Source organism: Nothobranchius furzeri, chromosome 4, assembly GCF_043380555.1.
Source record: "Nothobranchius furzeri strain GRZ-AD chromosome 4, NfurGRZ-RIMD1, whole genome shotgun sequence".
NCBI lineage: Eukaryota > Metazoa > Chordata > Actinopteri > Cyprinodontiformes > Nothobranchiidae > Nothobranchius > Nothobranchius furzeri.
Window position 1 is genome coordinate 53,694,260 of NC_091744.1, and position 11,142 is coordinate 53,705,401.

Below are 11,142 nucleotides of genomic sequence, written 5' to 3' on the forward strand. Positions count from 1 at the left end.
AGTCCAGCCCCACATGGGACCAGGGGCGGCTGGGCACCGGAAGAGGTCTGAGGGTGCCAACCGGAGCCTGGGTGGATGCCTTAGAGCGGGCACAGACGTCACAGGCGCTCGTGAATTCCTTAACGTCCCTCTCCATACGTGGCCACCAGAGAGCCCGTTTCAAGAACTTGAGAGTCCGAGAGAAGCCCGCGTGACCAGACAGGCGTGATGAGTGGGCCCAGGCCAACGCCTCACTGCGACAGGCCGCAGGGACGTAGAGCCGACTGGCAGGGGTCTCTGGCGACGCTGGGTCATCCCGGAGGGCGTTTTGGATGGCCTCCTCCAACGGCCACCCAAGGTGGGCCACGAAACGGTGCTCCGGGAGGATGGGCGCCGGCTCGGACGTGGGCGCTGAATGTGTGAACTGGCGGGAGAGGGCGCCCGCCTTCTGATTTTTAGTCCCGGGGCGATAGGCGAGATGGAACTCGTAGGGTTCGAAGAAGAGGGCCCAGCGAGCCTGGCGAGGATTTAGCTGCTTGGCGGACCGGATGTGGGTTAGGTTCTGGTGGTCAGTCCAGATGGTGAACGGCTGAGGGGTGCCCAGAAGCCACTGCCTCCATTCCTCCAACGCCCATTTTATGGCCAGCAGCTCGCGATCCCCTACGCCGTACTTCTGCTGGGTGGTGGAAAACTTCCTGGAGAAGTAGGCGCAGGGGTGTAGCCTGTCATCTGGGCCGCCTTGGGACAGGATGGCGCCGGCGCCGACATCCGAAGCGTCGACCTCGACCACAAAAGGGACTGCTGGATCCGGATGGCGCAGGATAGGAGCCGATGTGAAACGAGCGACTAGGTAGTGGAAGGCCCGAACGGCATCTGGGGTGAGCCGGAACGTTTGACCAGGAGGGCTCGGTCGGGTGAGAGAGGTGAGAGGCGCCACAATGGTGCTAAAGTCTTTGATAAATCGACGGTAAAAGTTGCAGAAACCCAGAAAACTCTGCAGTTGCTTCAGGCTGGTTGGTAGGGGCCAGTCCTTCACCGCCTGGACTTTCTGAGGGTCCATAGTTAGACCTTGATCCGAAATCAGGTAGCCCAGGAATGAAACGGACCGCTGGTGGAAGGAGCACTTCTCGGGCTTACAGAACAGGTTGTTGTCCAGGAGCCGGGTCAGGACAGCGCGAACATGGTGGTAGTGTTCGGCCTCTGACTTGGAGTAGATCAGAATGTCATCCAGGTAGGCAAACACCCACCGTCCCAACATGTCACGGAGGACATCATTGATGAAGCGTTGGAAAACGGCGGGGCTATTGCACAGTCCAAAGGGCATGACCTGGTACTCCCAGTGACCGGTGGGGGTGATGAACGCCGTCTTCCACTCATCTCCAGCTTTGATACGGACCAGGTTGTAGGCGCTCCGGAGGTCCAGCTTGGTGAAAATCCGCGCCTGGGAGATGGCATCCAGGGCGGACGTGAGGAGCGGCAGAGGATGACGATCTCTGACTGTGATCTTGTTCAGTCCTCTGTAATCTATACAGGGGCGGAGATCACCCTCCTTTTTCCTCACAAAGAAGAAGCCTGCGGCACCTGGGGACGACGAGGGTCGGATGAAACCCTGCCGGAGGGCCTGGTCAATATATTCCTCCATGGCTCTGGACTCGGCGGGAGAGAGAGAAAAAAGGCGCCCCCGGGGTGGACTGGTTCCTGGTTGCAGCTTAATCTCCATGTCGTACGGGCGGTGAGGCGGCAGTGTGGTGGCGCGCCGCTTGTCGAACACCGCAGCCAGGTCCCGGTAGGGCAGTGGCAGATTGGGCGGTGTAGGACCAGGGTCACCGGCCGGGCAGTCTGGCATGGATGGAGGAGGAGAGAGGTGGGCCTGGCACTGGGCCCCCCATTCCAAAAGGCGGCCCTGGGACCAGGAAATCCGGGGGTCATGGAGACGGAGCCAGGGAAATCCCAGGATTAGAGGAGAGGAGGGAGCACATATGATCAGGAACTGGATGGTCTCTCTGTGGCCTTGGACAATCATCTGGAGTGGCTGGGTTCGGTTTTGGACCGGATAGGGTTGGAGGGGCCTACCGTCCACCGAGGTCACTGGCACAACTCTCTCCAAGGGGGTCATGGGGATCCGTAGGCGCTTAGCCAGATCCATGTCCATGAAATTGTCAGCGGCCCCCGAGTCCACCAGTGCGTGCATCTGGAGTGAGGCCTCACCATGAAGGAGGGAAACATAAAGAAGGAGTCGATTTGAAGAGGTGGGGGCTGAAGGTGACCCAGGCTGAGCGACCCCGATACTCAGTGGGTTCCTTCGTTTCCCAAACGTAATGGACAGTTCAGGCGTCGGTGGTGGGAGGAGCCACAATAGGCACAGAGACCCTCGCGCCACCGTCGCTGTCTCTCCTCTGGAGGAAGGTGGCCTAATTGCATGGACTCATCAGTAGAAGCGGGTCCGGGAGCAGGCGTGGGGGAACGAGGAAGAGGTCCAGGCGCCCTGGATGGGCGAGTGAAGGGCTTGGGCCGAACCAGAACCCGCTGATCCATGCGCAATGCCAGATCCACCACTTCATCCAGGTTCTGGGGCAGCTCCTTTCCCGCCATCTCATCCCGGATGTAGGTTGCCAGTCCCTCCAAGAAGACGGCTCGAAGGGCAGAGTCATCCCACCGCAGCTTGGCGGAGATGGTGCGGAACTCCGACGCATAAGCGCACACAGAGCGCTCCTTCTGGCGGAGTTTTAGGAGTCGTGCCTCTGCCCCCATTTCGCTGCTGGGTGGAACAAACGTCTTTCTGAGGGCAGCCACGAATGCAGCGTAGTCATTGCAGTCCGGTGATTTAGAATTATAGAGCGCAGCAGCCCACTCTGCCGCGCGTCCGGTGAGCAGGGAGGTGAGCTGTGCCACTCGAGAACGCGCAGTGGGAAAGCGTCCTGGGTGGCACTCGAACTGCATCTCGAGGGTAGCGAGCAGACCGTCTGGACTCCCCGTCTCTCCATTCCACTTCTCCGGGAGACTGAAGTGTGGCTCTCCCGTCGGTGGAGTGAGGGCTTGCAGGTGGAGAGCATGAACCTGCTGCTGGAGTGCCGTGACGGCAGTAGACAACTGCATGGAGAGATCGATCTGGGAGTTCAGTCTGGTGTTAAGCCGGTCGACCTGGGCGTGGAGCTGAACGTTCTCGTTCACCAGTTGCTCCATCTTTATCTTCACCTGCTCGAACTCCGCTGGATTAAAGGACTCAGTCATCCTGTCAGACTCGAAGACTGGGTTCGGGAGTAAGAGCGTTTATTATACAGATGGTGGGCTGAAAGCGATGCTGGAACGGCTGACGGATGAGGTCTGAGGAGGAAAGGTGGAGGTTTAGTTGTAGTAGCTTTGGAAATACTCTGATCATGATCACGGTGGAACGATGACTGAGTGAAGAGCCGGTATAGCGTCTTCCATATATAGACATGGATGACGCAGGTGAAACGTGGAGGGAATCCCCGCGAGGGGCATGCTGGGTAATGTGGTCCAAGACGGAAGCCGGTCAGCTGGGAGAGCCCGGCCTGGGGGCTTGGACTCTGACACACACCTACAAGAAAAGCCCAGAATCTGAATGTGACTCTGAAGGAAAAAGCTGTTAGCTCTACTCCGTGAACTCTGGTGACCAAAGGTCCTCTTTTCCAGAATGAATCCAGTGTTTCCCCAAGGAATTTTTCCAGCTGTGGTGGTGGGGTAATTATGACACGTCTCACCTTTATGTTAATATTGTTTTAGTTGATGCACTCCACTTTGAACTGCACCAATCCAGCAACTGCTGCACTGTAATAACTAGTATTAAAGGTGAATACACCAATATTTGCACAAGAATAATTTTTGTTTTAAACTCAGTGACACACTTTGCAGGGGGGATTTGGCATTTAATTTTTCTTGGCATCTGGAAAAACATCTCCTTCCACCCCCTTTATTTGACTTTCTGCTCCCTTTATTTTGGTCCAAGATCATTACTGGGCTGGCCCTATTAAACACGTTCTACACCCCTGCTTAGTAGACTTAATGAAGTATTTTTAAGCCAGTATAAAAATGAAACATAAATTTACATATTTGGCATTATTGACCAATATCTTTGATTTAATTTATTTGTTAAGAACATCAAGATGCTTTACAGTGAACATTATAATAAAGTAAATTTTTCTAGTGCAGAGAGGAGACAACCCATAGAAGCACTGATTTGATTTCATTTCAGAGAAAAATAGAACAGGTCAGATGCACCTAATAAATAAAATTACTAACAAACTCAGGAATCTGTTTCTTTGCTTCATTGTTCTGGTGCTGAAAACATCACTAATGCAGATCAAAGGAGATACACAGATGAATGCACCTTATTTGGAAATTAGTGGGTGTTGTTTACATCAATACATTATTTTAAATCTGAAACTGATATGGATTGATCAGAAGTTGATATGTGTATTGTTTATTTGAAAACTATTTACAGAGCAGCCTCAGAATTGAGATTAAATATTTTTGATCACAACAGTAAAGGAACTATTACAGAACAAGTTTTTCAGTAAAATCAGAACATTAATATTTAAGTGCATGAATTAACGCATCTGAACTCATGCAGTAGGAACTAGGAAATATGAAATACTAAAACCATTTTATTTTAATTTGATTAAACTGATTTTTTCCTAACGTTGTTGGCATTTTTTCCACACACAGTTAAACAAAACAATGTTGATTGAGGCGTGTGTGTGAGAGAGAGAGGGAGAGAGAGTTAAAATAATAAAAAAAAAAACTGACCGGAGCGGAGGCAGTGACCGACGCATGCACGAGCCGTTATCAGCTCTGTCTTGTCAAATGCACCACGTATGTTATGAAAAAAGTAACTTTAAATATTCAACCGAAAAAGAGGCAAGCTGAAGAATACCTAGGGAGCACTGAAGAAACATGAGCAACAGTGAAGCAAGCACAGAGAGACCCGTTACTGTGTGTGTGTGTGCGTGCGTGCATGGATGGGGCGGACGGACTGAGCTCCCGGCTGCAGTTTTGTGTGTAGGGAGTAGGGTTGTCACGGTGTGAAAATTTAACCTCACGGTTATTGTGACCAAAATTTCCACAGTTTTTGGTATTATCGCGGTATTTTTTTAAACGTGCTACATTTTCAGACAATTAAATAAACCCTGTATGTCAGGAAATATTGTCCTCAGTTTGTGTCTAAATTTAGCCTAAAATGTCTCTCTCGTCTCTCGTCTTCCTCCGCTTATCCGGGTCCGGGTCGCGGGGGCAGCATCCCAACTAGGGAGCTCCAGGCCGTCCTCTCCCCGGCCTTGTCCACCAGCTCCTCCGGCAGGACCCCAAGGCGTTCCCGGACCAGATTGGAGATGTAACTTCTCCAACGTGTCCTGGGTCGACCCGGGGGCCTTCTGCCGGCAGGACATGCCCGAAACACCTCCCCAGGGAGGCGTCCAGGAGGCATCCTGACCAGATGCCCAAACCACCTCAACTGGCTCCTTTCGATCCGGAGGAGCAGCGGTTCTACTCCGAGTCCCTCCCGAATGTCCGAGCTCCTCACCCTATCTCTAAGGCTGAGCCCGGCCACCCTACGGAGGAAACTCATTTCGGCCGCTTGTATCCGCGATCTCGTTCTTTCGGTCATTACCCAAAGCTCATGACCATAGGTGAGGATTGGGACGTAGATCGACCGGTAAATCGAGAGCCTGGCTTTCTGGCTCAGCTCCCTCTTCCCCACGACAGATCGGCTCAGCGTCCGCATCACTGCAGACGCCGAACCAATCCGCCTGTCGATCTCCCGATCCCTCCTACCCTCACTCGTGAACAAGACCCCGAGATACTTAAACTCCTCCACTTGAGGTAGGACCTCTCCCCCGACCCGGAGGTGGCAAGCCACCCTTTTCCGGTCGAGAACCATGGTCTCAGATTTGGAGGTGCTGATCCTCATCCCAGCCGCTTCACATTCGGCCGCGAACCTACCCAGCAAGAGCTGAAGGTCAGAGCTGGATGAAGCTAGGAGGACCACATCATCCGCAAAAAGCAGAGACGAGATTCTCCTGCCACCAAACTCGACACACTCCACACCACGGCTGCGTCTAGAAATTCTGTCCATAAATATGATGAACAGAACCGGTGACAAAGGGCAGCCCTGGCGGAGTCCAACCCTCACTGGGAACAGGTCCGACTTACTACCGGCTATGCGGACCAAACTCACGCTCCTCTGGTAAAGGGACTGAATGGCCCTTAACAGAAAGCCACCCACCCCATACTCCTGGAGCGTCCCCCACAGGGTGCCCCTGGGGACACGGTCATAAGCCTTCTCCAAATCCACAAAGCACATGTCCCATGCCCCCTCCATCACCCTTGCAAGGGTATAGAGCTGGTCCACAGTTCCACGGCCAGGACGAAAACCACCATGTTCGAACATAAGGATGCCCACCGGTACACTTGGTACCAGGGCTCCTCCTTGAACCGTCACCTTATCGTGGTGGAGGAGTTTGAGTGCCCTAATGATCCTAGGAGCTATGTTGCCTGGGGCACTTAGTGCCCCTGGTAGGGTCTCCCATGGCAAATTGGTCTTAGGTGAAGGGTGAGACAAAGAACGGTTCGAAGGATCTTTCATGGCGGTGAAAACGAAGAGTCGGAGTACCCGGCCCGGAGGGTTACCGGGGTCCCACCCTGGAGCCAGGCCTGGGGTTGGGGCCCGTGAGCGAGCGCCTGGTGGCCGGGCTTTCGCCCATGGGGCCCGGCCGGGCCCAGCCCGAACCGGATACATGGGCTCGTCCAACTGTGGACCCACCACCCGCAGGAGGAACATGAAGGGTCCGGTGCAATGTGAATCGGGTGGCAGACCAAGGCGGGAGCCTTGGCGGTCCAATCCCCGGACAAGGAAACTAGTTTTTGGGACATGGAACGTCACCTCGCTGGCGGGGAAGGAGCCGGAGCTTGTGGCAGAGGTTGAGCGGTACCGGCTAGATATAGTCGGACTCACCTCGACACATTGCATTGGCTCTGGAACCCGAGACCTGGAGAGGGGTTGGACACTCTACTTTGCTGGAGTTGCTCCGGGTGAGAGGCGGAGGGCTGGGGTTGGCTTTTTGTTAGCCCCGAGACTCTCTGCCTGTGTGTTGGGGTTTACCCCGGGGGACAAGAGGGTAGCTTCCTTGCGCCTTCGGGTCGGGGAACGGGTCCTGACGGTTGTTTGTGCGTATGGGCCAAATATCAGTTCAGAGTACCCACCCTTTTTGGAGTCCCTTGGACGAGTGCTAGATAGTGCTCCATCAGGGGACTCCATTGTCCTGCTGGGGGACTTCAATGCTCACGTGGGCAATGACAGCTTGACCTGGAGGGGTGTGATTGGGAGGAACGGCCCACCTGATCAGAACTCGAGCGGTGTTTTGTTATTGGACTTCTGTGCAAGCCGCAGTTTGGCCATAACGAACACCATGTTCGAACATAAGGATGCCCACCGGTACACTTGGTACCAGGGCGGCCTAGGTCACAGGTCGATGATAGATTTTGTAGTCGTATCATCTGACCTGCGACCGTATGTTTTGGACACCCGAGTGAAGAGAGGGGCGGAGCTGTCAACTGATCACCACCTGGTGGTGAGTTGGATCAGATGGCAAGGGAACATGCCGCGTAGACCTGGCAGACCCAAACGCATAGTGAGGGTCTGCTGGGAACGCCTGGCAGAAGAACCTGTCAAGACGGTCTTCAACTCCCACCTCCGGCAGAGCTTTGACCACGTCCCGAGAGCAGTGGGGGACATTGAGTCCGAGTGGGCCTTGTTCCACTCTGCGATTGTCGAGGCGGCTGTTGCTAGCTGTGGTCGTAAGGTGGCCGGTGCCAGTCGTGGTGGCAACCCCCGTACCCGCTGGTGGACACCAGAGGTTCGGGGAGCCGTCAGGCTGAAGAAGGAGGCCTACAGGGCGTGGCTGGTCTGTGGGTCTCCGGAGGCAGCAGACAGGTACCGGATAGCCAAGCGGGGTGCAGCAGTGGCAGTTGCCGAGGCAAAATCTCGGGCGTGGGAGGAGTTTGGTGAGGCCATGGAGAAAGACTATCGATCGGCTCCAAAGAGGTTCTGGCAAACTGTCCGGCGCCTCAGGAGAGGAAGGCAGCAACTCGCTCACACTGTTTACAGTGGGGATGGGGAGCTGCTGACGTCAACTGAGGCTATAGTCGGACGGTGGAAGGAATACTTTGAGGAGCTCCTCAATCCCACCAATGCGCATTCCGAGGAGGAACCAGAGCTGGGAGGCCTGGGGATGGACTGTCCGATCTCGGGGGCAGAAGTTGCTGAGGTAGTCAAACAACTACACAGCGGCGGAGCCCCGGGGGCGGATGAGGTTCGTCCTGGGTATCTCAAGGCTATGGATGTTGTAGGGCTGTCATGGTTGACACGTCTCTACAACATTGCGTGGTCATCGGGGGCAGTTCCTAGGGAGTGGCAGACCGGGGTGGTGGTCCCCATCTTTAAGAAGGGTGACCTGAGGGTGTGTTCCAACTATAGGGGGATCACACTCCTCAGCCTCCCTGGAAAGGTCTACTCCAAGGTACTGGAGAGGAGGGTCCGATCGATAGTTGAATCTCAGATAGAGGAGGAGCCTAAAATGTGTTATTTTGTAATGATGTTGTTTGTTTACATTTTTTCCCTTTAGTTTTTAAAATACCAATATTTGCCCACAACTTTTTATTTTTTGTCTGTTTGATGTCATCATTTAAAAAATACAGGTGCTGGCCAGTAAATTAGAATATCATCAAAAGGTTGAAAATATTTCAGTAATTCCATTCAAAACGTGAAACTTGTACATTATATTCATGCAATGCACACAGACCAATGTATTTCCGATGTTTATTACGTTTAATTTTGATATTTATAGGTGACAACCAATGAAAACATCAAATCTGGTATCTCAGAAAATTAGAATATTCTAAAGGCCAATGAAAAAATGTTTGTTTCTCTAATGTTGGCCAACTGAAAAGAATGAACATGAAAAGAATGTGCATGTATAGCACTCAATACTTAGTCGGGGCTCCTTTTGCCTCAATAACTGCAGTAATGCGGCGTGGCATGGACTCGATCAGTCTGTGGCACTGCTCAGGTGTTATGAGAGCCCAGGTTGCTCTGATAGTCGTCTTCAGCTCCTCTGCATTGTTGGGTCTAGCGTATTGCATCCTCCGCTTCACAATACCCCATAGATTTTCTATGGGGTTAAGGTCAGGCGAGTTTGCTGGCCAATCAAGGACAGGGATACCATGGTCCTTGAACCAGGTGCTGGTGGTTTTGGCACTGTGTGCAGGTGCCAAGTCCTGTTGAAAGGTGAAGTCTGCATCCCCATAAAGTTGGTCAGCAGCAGGAAGCATGAAGTGCTCTAAAACTTCCTGGTAGACGGCTGCATTGACCCTGGACCTCAGGAAACAGAGTGGGCCAACACCGGCAGATGACATGGCACCCCACACCATCACTGACGGTGGAAACTTTACACTGGACCTCATGCAACGTGGATTCTGTGCTTCTCCGCTCTTCCTCCAGACTCTGGGTCCTTGATTTCCAAAGGAAATGCAGAACTTTCTTTCATCAGAAAACATAACTTTGGACCACTCAGCATCAGTCCAGTCCTTTTTGTCCTTGGCCCAGGCGAGACGCTTCTTGCGCTGTTTCTTGTTCAAGAGTGGCTTGACACACGGAATGCGACACCTGAATCCCATGTCTTTCATGAGTCTCCTCGTGGTGGTTCTTGAAGCGCTGACTCCAGCTGCAGTCCACTCTTTGTGGATCTCCCCCACATTTTTGAATGGGTTTGTCGTCACAATTCTCTGCAGGGTGCGGTTATCCCTAGAGCTTGTACACTTTTTTCTACCACATTTTTTCCGTCCCTTCGCCTGTCTGTTAATGTGCTTGGACACAGAGCTCTGCGAACAGCCAGCTTCTTTAGCAATCACCTTTTGTGTCTTGCCCTCCTTGTGCAAGGTGTCAATGATTGTCTTTTGGACAGCTGTTAAGTCAGAAGTCTTCCCCATGATTGTGGTGCCTTCAAAACAAGACTGAGGGACCTTTTAAAGGCCTTTGCAGGTGTTTTGAGTAAATCAGCTGATTAGAGTGGCAGCAGGTGTCTTCTATATTCAGCCTTTTCAGAATATTCTAATTTTTTGAGATACCAAATTTGGAGTTTTCATTAGTTGTCACTTATGAATATCAAATTTAAATGTAATGAACATTGGAAATACATTGGTCTGTGTGCATTGCATGAATATAATGTACAAGTTTCACGTTTTGAATGGAATTACTGAAATATTTTCAACCTTTTGATGATATTCTAATTTACTGGCCAGCACCTGTATTAGATCAGATGATACTCAGTACTCAAGTAGCCTTCTAATCAGATACTTTTTTACCCTTACTTGAGTAATAAACCCTATATCAGGAAAATATTGTCCTCGGTTTGTGTCCTTCCAGTGAGCTTTGCAGATTTGGGAAAATGTCATCAGGCAGTAATCATTGTTAAATTCATAATTATTCTCGGAGAGAGACCAACTCTTATCTGCCCCTGGGAGCCCCGTAATGCATAGCGTCATTTCAGCATGGGGGTGTCCGCGACACGGTTTATATGCAGGTAGCGGCTGCTTTATTTAGCGACTCGTTGCGAGTTGTGGGTGATGGTCACGCAGATGTGTCATGAGATTTGAAGCATTGCTGCCTTTCACAGACATTCTTTCTGCACGTGCTGCAAACAGGATAGCCGTCTGTTGGGTATTTTTATAATTGTACTTTTTTGAGGCCTAAAAGATGCCAATTTTGTGTTATTGACACTGCATGAATCTCTGTTTTTGCCAACTGTTGTTGTTCATGAAAGGTTGAGCAAGGAGGTTGATTGCAATTGAAACCTTTGTAACTCTGTAACCTGAGAAGGCCCCGCCTTCTCCCCCATCCATTTGTGAATAAAGCCCCTGGGAAACTGAGGAGACTTGGGAGTGACGTGGGGAAGCCTCGGAGGAGGTTTCTCTGCGTTAACTCTCCATGTTTTGGGGACTCAGGGTAAAATGTCTTCCTTGATGTCATATGTGTTTATTTCAGGTTTCAGGGTTATGGAGATTAAATATTACCTAACATTCTGTTCTCCTGATGGAGAATGCGGGTATGCAGAGCTGGTAAGGTGAAGGCTTTGAGGCTGGAACAGAGGG